Source organism: Trachymyrmex septentrionalis, unplaced genomic scaffold, assembly GCF_001594115.1.
Source record: "Trachymyrmex septentrionalis isolate Tsep2-gDNA-1 unplaced genomic scaffold, Tsep1.0 scaffold14, whole genome shotgun sequence".
Taxonomy (NCBI): Eukaryota; Metazoa; Arthropoda; class Insecta; order Hymenoptera; family Formicidae; genus Trachymyrmex; species Trachymyrmex septentrionalis.
In genome coordinates, this window is record NW_017304543.1 from 2,378,379 (window position 1) to 2,389,497 (window position 11,119).

The 11,119-nt window shown below is 26.8% G+C and overlaps 1 protein-coding gene across 1 annotated transcript in view; it reads right to left on the minus strand.

Moving 5' to 3' along the window:
• LOC108745567 (adenylate cyclase type 2) overlaps positions 1 to 11,119 on the minus strand; it is a 40,631-nt gene that overhangs the window by 20,123 nt on the left and 9,389 nt on the right. The window lies entirely within an intron of this gene.

Below are 11,119 nucleotides of genomic sequence, written 5' to 3' on the forward strand. Positions count from 1 at the left end.
AATTTTGATAATGAGTATCTTTAAATAAATAATATTTTAATGAATGTCTTTAATCTTTATATTTGATTTGGCACAAATGTAACAGAAAAATACATTGCAAGTATTAATTAACATTACAACATTGATAGCTAGAAGGCATACTGTTTATTTGCAGTGTATGTAACATAGTAATAAATTCTGATACTATATTGCCGACATAATCTAACGAGGAATTACTAATACATTCTGACTTCTGTTTGAAAAGGGCTTTGATGTCGTAATGCGTAGGACTGTAACTAAATATATATGATGTTGCATTGTGGGCACTTCACCCAGTCATAGGAGGGTTTAATTAATAATCTGAACACGAACAAAATTCATGGTAGTTATACACGCAGTATGTATGTTACTCAACCGTTCAATTATTCCATCAGTATCTTATTTGATATTACTGTTAAGTATGGTATTGAATAGGATAAAGTATAGCTATTAATTATGTAATAATAATAAAATTATTTTATAAATAATAATAAAATTTACGTTATAAATTATAACAGTTTATATTGTATATACTCTACAGTTACAAAAATTACATTTTTTGTTTACATCTTTATGCATATAATTTGTCTCTCAATAGATTTCGATTTATATTCTTATAGAATATATTATAGTAAGTTGTGTATGTCTAAATATGTAAGACACTTTTGTGTAATAATTATATATAATAATTATATATAATATATAATAATAATTATATTTATATTTACTGTGTACATATACGCCAATTGTGTACATATACGCGCGCTTGTGCGCACAAAGTGAAATTATCTCTTCGAATATCTTCGAAAGAACGCATTATTAGGGAAAATATTGCATAAAAGTTGCTTGATTTTAAGAAGCAAAAAGAAAATAACTTAGAAACGATTTTGGGTGATGTAAAATTCACATTAAAATGATATTAAATTTTTAGCCTTGAAATTTACTTATTATTAAATTTTTAAATAAGAAGAAATATTCTTTTAATTATACAGATTTTTATTATTACAAAACGCGTGTTTTTGAAATAACGATTTGATTAAACTTCTTCTTATTAAGAACATTCTGAATATGAGTTTTTAATGTTTAAATATTGCCGGCATTAACGTTGTTCAAGGTATACTGTAGCAATTTCCTGGATACATGCTTTAATATTCAATCCTTTTTTTTATTTTGTCGATAATGGACGATATATAGCATCCATAAAATAAAAATTTATTAGGAAAAATTTTTAAAGAGTAAACAGAAAAAGGATTAATAGATATCTATATATAATGCAAAGTTGAAATAAATAAAAAGTAATTAAACCGATTAAACATATAAATTCTTATATCTAAATATGAAAAAAATAAAAATAAAAATTATAGATAAAAATAGAATGATCTTTATATCATATAAAGATTGAGGTACATAAAGTTTTGTCTAATCTTAAATAAAAAAAATAAAATAAAAATGTAAAAATGGAATTATTTATCTAATATATTTTTTGGAAATTGCAATGCAATTTAAAAAATGTTTATATCTATTATTGCGTGTTTTAATAAATATTGGCCAAATAAAATCCAAATTGTCAAATTTTTTTATACATTATTTCTTATATTATAGATTAAATTTTATTATAATATTTATATATATACGTTATTTTTTTATACATTAATTTTATAATAATAGTGATAAGATCTTATTATGAAGAATAATGCATATTACAATGTGATGCATATTACGTTTGCGCAACTTTGCATGATAAAAGGAATGCGTGTCGAGTTATAAGAGCAAATTGAATTGCTTTACTATATTTCTCATAAAGCATTTCGCCTTTTATCACTCTTATTAAAAAATCTAATATATTTTTATTTTATGGTGTATTCCAGCTGGTAGATTTTATCTCATTTTAAGATAAAAGAAAAAAATTGATTAAGCCATCAAAATTATTTACAAGACTTTATGACTCTCAAGATTGTTTCGTGATAATGTCTCATCGATTCGTGCCGATATAAATTTGATATGTGTGAATGATATGCGTGAGAAGGAAAAATATTTTGAAAAGTTAAATATCGAGCGTGTCAATCTATAATATCGATCAATATAACAGAATGTAAATGGCAAAAAATTGTAATTATCAAAATGTCAGCAGTTACATTTTTATTATAATATATTTAAATAATATTTATGAACTTATAAATATTATATTAATCTTAATAATCTATTTTTAAAAACGATAAGAAAGGTATTAAGTAAATATATCAATTTAAAAAAAATAGTATTCTTAAATAAACAAAAATATTGTAACAGTTTCGTATATAAAAATAAATTTAAAAATATTTCAAAACATATAATAATTTTAAGCAAAAATTTTTAAAAGTATATTACAATATTATTTTGTTTAAATATATTTTTTCTAGAAAAGTACGTTGCGTCAATTAAAATTAAATTTAAATTAATGTCATATTAGGTATACATTTTATTTTTTAAATTATTTTTAATTCTTTAAATTTTAAACAAAAACTATTTATATAATAGCTTTAAGATAATTCATTAAATGCAATAGAACATCATTTATTTTATTTTTATCTAGTTTAAAACATTATGACTTATATACAAAACGCGCTTTTATATATAAATACGCATTTTTATTTTTTAAATTCTACACATAATATGAATTATGTGTTAAACATCGTCATGAACGCATTCTACATACAAGCCTATATAACTGTAATTTTTAATTGATTTCTGTTACAATAATTTTACTATTTTTTATAGTTTATCAATTTTGATAAATAGTTTAATCAATTATTTGACTATTCACTACTGTTGTAATAAATGTTTGTTAAATAAAAAGGCGCAGCTCCTGTTTTGCGTGATCGAGGTACGCAACTCTGCAAGTGCATTAACTTAATTGATAGAAATTGTCGTCGCGTCGGTGACTAAACGAATCAACCTAATCTGCTAATGAAACAAACCGCGTTCAGACACGCGATCACAACTAATAGTTCAATGAAGACAAGGAAGACGTCGTCGATGATTCTAATTAGCTGCTGCTCTTCTATGTTGATGTTCGTTATTTATATGAAAGCATGCAATTAGGCACCTTGTCAAAGTGAATACGCTCAAAATCATCATGACTTCATTCTATTGCTGCGTGTGTATCTACACCGCGTTGTTTCTGTAATTCGCAATACGTGTAAATCATGATAATATTGCATGACAAGTAACGTAATATTGCATGCCCGATATTGTGACGTAACAATCAACTATCAATCAGATAACGACAATACATAATAAACATAATATAAAGAGAATAAAATGAATTAATGCTACACATATAATTAATAATGCTTAAATTTTCATTTTCTTGTTATCACTTATTTCTAATAAATTAATAAGTTTCATAAAAGTCTATTATACAGTATAATTATAAATGACGCACCTAATAGTATACACAATGACCTAATAGTATACACAACGATTCATAAGTTTCAAGACAAAAAAGATAAAAAAATAAAATAAAGTAAAATAAAGAACATAATGTAAAATATATTTTAAACATTTTTTAATTTAAAATAGGATCCTTTACAATCAATATACTGTTGTGGTCCTGTTTTCAATCTTTACATCGAATATAATATTTCTCTTTTTGTAATCGTCTTTAGTCTAAACAATCACAAATGTCACCGGTTCGAATTTCTGGCATATCGAATTTTTGGTCATTTAACTGCAAGTTCAAAAACAAAAAATAATTAAAGGGACATAAAATGAGAAGAAAGAACGGGGTGATATTACGATATTTTTTTAAGCCATTTAACATGTTCCAGAAATTCAAGCTAATCGATGAACTGAATACAATTATGAAAAAAAGACGATGTAAAAGTTGAAAATAAAAGCAGAACGTATTGATTGTAAAGGATCGCATTTCAAACAAAAAAATGTTTGAAATATTTTTCTGACATGTTCTTTATTTTATACCATTTTTATTTCAAAATTTATAGACTGCATACAATTATTATAAACAATATATACTATTATTTTCTAACCCATTTACAGATGTATATTCCTTGTAAAATGGATATTACATGACATTTTATAAGAATGGATTTTTCGTATACACATTTATACATATTTCTCTTTTTTCTTTTTTGACGAAGATCGTCGCAATTTGTTATGAAATATAATGTATAATTTGTTGTGACAAATCATATACAATAATTAGATAAATTGAGAAGAATTTTTCTCAAATACAGAGAGAAAGAGAAAATAATTGATTTGTTTCTTTGCGTTCATGGAATTTTCAGTATCTTCTGCTCGCAGATTGTTTATTGCATAAAACATATTCGCATAAAAATATAAAAATTATTTTTCAATTTCTTGTAAAAGCTCCAGATAAAACTGCCATTTACTGCCACATATACTCCTATATTTTGAATACAAATATTTCTGCTAAAATAAACGTAAAGCTGTCAATTTTTCTTTGTATTGTCTTCCAATACTAGCAATACGCACTAATGTTACTCTTGTATTATAATAAACAAGTTCGGAAATGTATCGACAAAGGAAAAAGACTGCGAAGTTCGTAAATCTTTAGTCTTAAATAATGCTGTTCAATTTCATTGTTGTAACTATTAATATTAATATTATCTTAAGAAACTTAGTGCAACTGGCGCGTTGTCTACAAATTGCAGATTGCGAAACGTCACTCCAGAAATACGCCTTGTCACCACCTAGTGACTCTTTGGGTTGCTTACAAACCACGGGTCTCGAAGTTTCACGATTGTGCCGATTCAACAATTATTGAGCTTTGCACATCACACTATAATAGTTTCACGTTTCCATGCTTTCCATGGATTCTCCGCATCGCAGTAAGCGAATTCAATAGTGTAGTGTCGAGATGTGCAATATGTTTACTACGCACAATTTGGAGATTGTAAATTGTAAAAGAATTAATCGTCTCTTTATTTTTATTGGTAATCTTAATAGTGACATTAATCTTTTGTATTATTATATTTTTAAAAGTTTTTTAAACTTTTTAAATAATTTTCTTTATTTTATTTCTCTAATATTTTCTTTAATATTTCTAGATCTCTTTTTCTCTTATTTATTCAATTTTTTTTGTTAAAATGCTATCTACACATACAATTACGCAAGTAAAAATGTGTTTTTTATGTATTTATTAATTTGCAATTAAATTTCTTTATTTATCATTCCTAAGAGAAAAATTAAATTTTTATGTTTTTCGTTTTCTGGTAAGTTGGCCAAGCTTTCACCGTATGATGCAATTAAGAATTGCTTGCTAACGGTCGACTGACTACATTTGGATTTTATGCATGCAAATGAAAAATAAACGCTGCACTGGATATCTGGCTAATAGTGGTTACAGCTTGTTTCCTCTCTTTCTGCATTTTTAACACAAATTGATAATGTGAAGAATTTTTTTCTACATCGTTCTTGCTTAATTTACAGACCGCTTGACGTGTGATGAGAATAATCTATCAGTATATCTAAGTGTATTTGTTCATTTAAATTGTCCGTAACATAAATTTAGAAAGAATTCAGCTGCAATATATTTTTACATTCCACAGTGAATTTAATATAACTCTTTTTTCCATAAAATGGTCTCTTTTCATGATCATGAAACAAGAATAATGAACATTCCATTCTATTTATACGTAAAAAAAATTTAACATATAAAAGAATATTATTTATATGTATATTTAATGTATATTAAATTTCATTACTTACATCCTACGTACGTAGCATAGAAAGCGCTTGTATGCAAGTGACAGAAGCTTTTTGAGCGCTTTGCAAACGCTATGCTACGTGAGATATATGCTAACACTGTTATACGCTCAAAAAATTATGCTCCAAGCTTCTATATTACAACATTCTAATTACTTACTTTAAAAATCTTAATTTTAGAAAAAGAATATAATAAGGCAAATGTAAAAGTAAGAATTACATAAAGCTCTCTAAATAAGACAAAAGAATAAACGGAAATGATATTAATCATGATAATCAAATCATTAATAAATTATTAAGAAACATATCTTATATAAACAATACTCGCATTATTTTGACGTTAAAAATTTTAATTATGTAATTTTATTCAAATAATGTTTAAATATTATTAATATTTGTATGTATACAAAATGCATCAAACATGTTTATTATTTTAATTAAATTTTTCCTTTCTACGCAATAAAGATTTATGTATATTTTTTATTTCATTTGTTCAAAAATTTAAATATATTATATCACGTTTCAGAAAGAGAAAATAACGGAACCATAACCAGCAATAGGTTATTTGCCATTTTATTGCTTACTGTTTTATTTGCAACAATTGCACGCGGTGACATGAACAAATGATACTCTCGTTGAACGATGCACCCTCGTTGACTGTATGTCACACACGTGTATCATTGTTATTTATCTCTATACATCTACAGAATCGAAAGGATATAAATGCTCATAATGTTTTTTTTAATAAATACAAATTCTTGTTGAGGCAATGATGTTTTCAAAATCAATATTGACGAAATTCATATTTACGGATTTTCTTCCCGAAAGAAAAAGAGAAAAAAGAGCTGGAAGGAAAATAAAGAGAAGGGAAGAGAAAAAAAGAAACAGAGAGAGAAAGAGAGAAGAAAAAGAATTCGTTCATACGATTCCTAAAAAATATAAACTGTTTATTTCCATGATTTCTAAAAAATATAAATTACTTTATTTAATCCCAAAAACGACGTGAATAAATAAATATCGTTAGTTGATACAATTTTCTTCTTTCTAAATTTATTTATTTAAAATTAATCCCATTTCTCAACATGAAATAGAAACACAGGGCTTAGAATCTACAATGAATTTTCATGAAGGAAAACAACAGCGATATCCAATACGCCGCTATTTCCGAATTCCGTATGTATGAGACGGAATGTGTAATTGCACGTAATCGGGCACGACGCATCGACCGTGGCGATGCAACAATTGCGCTTCGCTGGGAGATACCGATTGTGCGATGCATACCGATGTCGCGGGATGAGTTTACGTGGAAAACGTACGTTTCGCAAGGTGCTTACATATCAGATACGATGTTTCCTGGTCACGCCAATTCTCTGCCGTAAAAGCAATAATTGCAACACGCTGGCAGCTTCGAGTTAATTATCGCGCCTGTTCGATAACGGTTGCAACCGACATGGTTACTGGCCGATTTTGTATTTAATTGTACACGTGAAGTGTGTCATTGGGTTGGCAGTCGGCGTCGCGACGCGTTATTATTCCGCGCGGGGAATCCTCATTTGGAATTACCGCCGTATTTACATGACTGGCGTAATCTCTCCTTGACAACGCGTTAATCTCCTCCGCATTACGCGTATTTGTAAATCAATCTGTATTGGATTATATACGTCGCTTTCGCAATAACACTAGTCAGACGTGATTGACTCGATTTTAAATTGAATAAATTAACGCTGGCTATCCTTCTGTCAATTTTCCTATATAGGCTTTACATTCAAAACCCTGATAAACCGATTACTGAATTTTCACGTTGTGCTATTTGAAATGCTTTTGTCAATATTTGCATTAAAAAATACGAAAATATACACTGTAAAAAATAAAATGTTAATTTTAATTTAAAAACGTATGCAAAAATGTTAAAATTAACATTTTTGCATGTCTCAGAAAGTCCACTTATACGACTATAAGTTGAAATAACCATTTTATTTTTTACAGTGTAGCTGTGATACAATAAGATAATTATATATTTTATTTCGTGAATGCTTTTCTTGTTTACTTCAAATACAAATGTATTTTTCTTCGATAGCATACAGAGTAATTCTTTGTCAAAGTTAATGCACACACTATAAATGACAACTGGTGAAGTAACATGCAGAAAGATTCATGATCAAGAAGAGACCACACAATGCTATCTCTATTTATCGACAACATTACAGAAATAAAATATTATTACTTTCCTCAATGTGATTAAAGAAAATATACACAACTGATATGCCTAAAAAAAGTCAGACTAAAGTATAGCAAGGCAAACATTAGAGGAAATCAATTTTTGTTCGCTTTCATGCGTCATTCTGTTTCATGTGTTCCCATGGTGATGCATTAAATCAGTATTAGCTGTTCAAGGGAAACGAAAGCTTTCAACGCAAAATATCATGTGATATCATGTGGTATCATTAACTTGGCAATATCATTAAACTACAATAATAATCACTTGATTGTTACTTGATAGAATATATACACGCTGTTATCTGCAAATTTGCATCGTTATATCTAAATAAGTGATAATCTTTGTATCATATAAAGTGACTAAACAGATTAGCTGTAATGATATTATTTGGTATAGTGAAATGTGTAACAAATTATTAAATAACACTTATAATATTAATAACAATTATTAAATAACACTTCATTAATGCTAAAACAGATAATGATTAAATTTACATATATTATTAAATTTAATCATCATTAAAATAGGAGAAAATAATTATACGAATGATATTAGAATGCAAATTAGGAATAGATAAAAAAAGAAAGGAAAATTAAAAACTAAAAAAAAATAAAAAATTTAATATACCTTTCATTTTATTATTTTATGAGATTTGTTCAAAAAGTATCTGGATTGCTATGACTAAATACAAACTATAAGACTTATTGAATTTGGAGTTTATTATTCTTCAGAATAAATTTCTTATATAACAATATATTTATTGTTAATTGATAGTTCCTGCTATTGTAAAACTTTTTAAAATCGTTTTTTGGAATATTTATAAATATCTTCATCGAATTTTGTTTAATAATTTTTAATTAAATATCATCAAATCTGTGCTGCTTTAAAATTTTTTCAATCTTGGGAACAAAAAATCAACGCTGTATTCGGTGAACATGGAAGCAGCTGCCCTTGTAATATTTCACTTTTGTTCTCGCCAAAAAATGTTGGAAGAATTGAAACAAGCGAGCGGTTGCGTTAATGATGAAGTACTCTCCTGAGAAGTCTCACAGGATATCTTTATAAATTATTCTTAGTAAATCAATATGTCACTAGCTATTTTACCAATTTACCTTGAAACAATTAAAACTTCATACAAATTCGTTACTCTCAGATATTGTTACTAGTTTTATAATATTCTGACGGTGGAAACCAAAGTTTTAAATTAACTTGTCTCTAAATCCGCACATACCGGTTCTGCTGTCATAATTAGTAAAATATTAAGAATATGCGCTTGTCGTAATGACATTCTTGATATTTTAATTATTAATATACGTATATCTATTTCAGATGCTTTTTAACAGATCTTGTGTACTGAATATTTATACTTGTACTATACTTTATACTAATTTTTTTCTAAATGTATATCATTGTTTATAAAGGAATGCATTATATTTAAGAACATTTCTCCCAAATGTTTAAGAAATACATATAAAACGGTTAACTAATCATTCATTTAATATTATTTAACTAAAATTAGTTTGACTAAATATCTGATATTAATTCTGCGTATTATCAATTTCTACTATGAATTGAGAGTTCCAGTTGCTCGTACGAATATGTATGTATACCTATATGTAACTATATCCTGTTGCCAACTGGAATCACACACTGCAGTTAGCGGAAACCGATAGTAGGTTGAATCCGGAAAACGCGCAAAGTGCAAACGTTTACGGCATTGAAGAGGATACGCAGACAGTGTTCCCAACAGCTCTGGCTGGTCAGTGTGAACTATTTTCAATCTCGGTTAGAAGGACATTCCGTACAAACATAATAAAAAATTTTGAAAAAAGTTTTTGATAAATCAAAATTTACAATAAAAGATTTTATATTTTATATTTTTATTTCAAACCACACACAATTTATTGTTTCTAGATTATCAAAACTTCATAATACTTTATACTTCTATAATCTGAAGCTACGAAGATTACTTCCTGTTCGAGTTCCTGTGTGATTTAATTAGCTGTTCTGTTTGAATGAGTTTTTGTTGTCACCAAAGTGTTTTGAAGCGAACATAACTCATTGATGCTTGTTTTTATCTTAATTAAGGTTTGTATTGAGAATGAGATGATGTCTATCAATTCAACCAGATCACATTAACTGCAGTTTTACAAAATGGATCACTTTGCAAGCGAATAAAAACACTGGACTAATCGAGACTGCAAAAACAAAACTCGGAACCAAAAAAAAGTAAAAAGAGCTATATAAACATAAGTCCGGAAATAAGTCGTTTAATAAAAAATAAATTATAATTTTTTTTAACATGAACGTGGTTATAACTTAGAAACGATTTATAACTTTTTTTTCCTTTTTTTGAATCCTGAATCACTTTCTGAAGTATTACGGGCGATTTTCCGGACACCTTGTATACAAATAAACAAAATATATTTAAATGAATTTGTAATTATTATTTAATATGTATTATATATAATATAAAATTGTTTATTATTTTATGTAAAATTGAAGATTTGAAAAAATATTATTACAAATGTTGTAAAGAAGACTTTAAACTTTACTTAAAGGGACGAAAAAAGATGATATACAAGAGTGCACAAAGAAAATTATTAAAGCAAATCTAATGTTTTAAATAAATGAGAAATTAATAATTAATATCTTTTTAAATTATGCGATTATTATAAATGGCACGAAACTAAAAAAAATAAAAAGAAGAAATTAATGTAATATTAGTAAAAATATCTTCATATCAATTAGTAATAATCCGTTCTATTTGTTATTAAACTTGTTTTTATATAATCGCAAACATATTATAGTTGTTTACAAAATTGTGATAACATATATTTGTTTCGTTACAACGTTTCATTTAGGCATATCGCCGATCGAGGAATTGGTAAATGCTCATTCATTACTACGAGGTCAATTTCAATTGTTGTTAACTCAGTTCAAGTTCATCCACTAAAAGTTCATCTTCGATTCGTCAATTTCTCGCGATTGACTAGCTTTGATAGTACAGTCTTGCATTAGAATTCATATTTAATCAAAAATTCATATATTCATAATCTTTTAATTGTTAGAATTTTCGATACTTTTTATATACTGGATACATGTAACTGTATTATTAGTTACAATTTTGCAATTACACATATGCATATATACATA